Source organism: Acipenser ruthenus, unplaced genomic scaffold (assembly GCF_902713425.1).
Source record: "Acipenser ruthenus unplaced genomic scaffold, fAciRut3.2 maternal haplotype, whole genome shotgun sequence".
NCBI lineage: Eukaryota > Metazoa > Chordata > Actinopteri > Acipenseriformes > Acipenseridae > Acipenser > Acipenser ruthenus.
In genome coordinates this window covers 45,001-47,500 of record NW_026708501.1, presented here as the reverse complement: position 1 = coordinate 47,500, position 2,500 = coordinate 45,001, and positions in this window count along the sequence as shown.

Below are 2,500 nucleotides of genomic sequence, written 5' to 3'. Positions count from 1 at the left end.
TGAATGGGAACTCTGCCCGGGGTGCAGAGCCTCCCACATGGCTTGACTTATTATTTTTACTTAAATATTTTTTTGATCAAAAGACCATGCCCTTAGTAATATGCACTTACCCCCCCAGTGTATCTGTTATCTAATAGCATTATGAGAGCAAGTCACTACTTCATGCCGACCTCCTGGAACTGCCGCTCGGCCACCCAGACCCACTTTGTCCACTAAGGTTTTTTGTGGCTATGGTAATGTATTATTATTATGTGTTTATTTAGCAGACACCTTTATCCAAGTCGACTTACAGAGACTAGGGTGTGTGAACTTTGCATCAGCTGCAGAGTCACTTACAATTACATCTCACCCAAAAGACGGAGCACAAGGAGGTTAAGTGACTTGCTCAGGGTCACACAGTGAGTCAGTGGCTAAGGTGGGATTTGAACCGGGGACCTCCTGGTTACAAGCCCTTTTCTTTAACCACTGGACCACACAGCCTCCAATGTAGCACTATTCTGACTCTAGTCAATTCTATTCTAACTATGGTCATTTAGCTCAATGGTGACTCTGGTCATGTAGCTCAATGGTGACTCTGGTCATGTAGCTCAATGGTGACTCTGGTCATGTAGCTCAATGGTGACTCTGGTCATGTAGCTCAATTTTGACTATGGTCAGTGCGGCAGTGTGGAGTAGTGGTTAGGTCTCGGGACTCTTGACTAGAAGGTCGTGGGTTCAATCCCAGGTGGGGGACATTGCTGCTGTACCCTTGAGCAAGGTACTTTACCTAGATTGCTCCAGTAACAATCCAACTGTATAAATGGGTAATTGTATGTAGAAAAATAATATAATTGTATGTAAAAATAATGTGATATCTTGTAACAATTGTAAGTCGTCCTGGATAAGGGTGTCTGCTAAGAAATACAGTGGCTCTCAAAAGTATTCACCCCCCTTGGACTTTTCCACATTTCATTGTGTTACAACATGGAATCAAAATGGATTTAATTGGGAGTTTTTGCCACTGATCAACACAAGAAAAGTCCATAATGTCAAAGTGAAAAATAAAATCTACAACTTGTTCTAAATTAATTACAAATATAAAACAGAAAATAATTGATTGCATAAGTATTCACCCCCTTTGCTATGACACACCTAAATAAGCTCTGGTGCAACCAATTGTCTTTAGAAGTCACATAATTAGTTGAATGGAGTCCACCTGTGTGCAATTAAGGTGTTTCACATGATTTCAGGTTAAATACACCTGTCTCTGGGAGGTCCCACAGTTGGTTAGTACATTTCCTAACAAAAACTACATCATGAAGGTGAAGGAACATTCAAAGCAAATCCGGAATAAGGTTCTTCAAAAGCACCAATCAGGGGTAGGATATAAGAACATTTCCAAGGCATTGAATATCCTCTCAGAGCACAGTAAAGTCCATTATTAAGAAATGGAGAGAATATGGCACAACTGTGAATCTGTCTAGAACAGGCCGTCCTCAAAAACGGAGTATCCGGGCGTATAGGGCACTAGTCAGGGAGGCCACCAAGAGGCCTATGGCAACTCTAAAGGAGTTACAGTGTTCCACGGCTGAGCTGGGAGACACTGTGCATATGGCAACAATAGCCCGGGTGCTTCACAAAACTGGCCTTTATGGGAGAGTGGCAAAAAGAAAGCCATTGTTGAAAAGAACTCGCATCAAATCTCGGCTAGAGTTTCCCAGAAGGCATGTGGGAGACTCTGAGACCAAGTGGAAGAAGATTCTATGGCCTGATGAGACCAGAATAGAGCTTTTTGGCCACAACGCTAAGCGCTATGTTTGGCGCAAGCCTAACACCGTACATCATCCTGAGAACACCATCCCTACCGTGAAGCATGGTGGTGGCAGCATCATGCTATGGGGATGCTTCTCTGCGTCAGGGCCTGGAAAGCTCGTGAAGATAGAGGGCAAAATGGATGCGGCAAAGTACAGAGAAATCCTGAAGGAAAACCTGCTGAAGTCTGCAAGAGACCTGGGACTTGGAGAAGATTCATCTTCCAGCAGGACAATGACCCCAAACATACAGCCAAAGGCACACTGGAGTGGCTTAAAAACAAAAAGGTCAATGTCCTGGAGTGGCCCAGTCAAAGCCCGGACCTCAATCCAATTGAGAATATGTGGAAAGAGTTGAAAATTGCTGTTCACCAAAGGTCCCCATCCAACTTGACGGAGCTTGAGCAATTTTGCAAAGAAGAATGGGCAAAAATAGCAGTGTCCAGATGTGCAAAGCTGGTAGAGACTTATCCAAATAGACTCATGGCTGTAATTGCTGCCAAAGGTGCCTCTACCAAATATTGACTCAAGGGGGTGAATACTTATGCAATCAATTATTTTCTGTTTTGTATTTGTAATTAATCTGTGGAGAAGATCTTCCCTGTTTTTCAACATTTACTTTTCAAAACGAACATTTGTCATTCAAAAGTCCAACAGCATAATGCAAGGAGAATGGCTAATTCATTAGGAACAGTCATGTTGAAGACAGT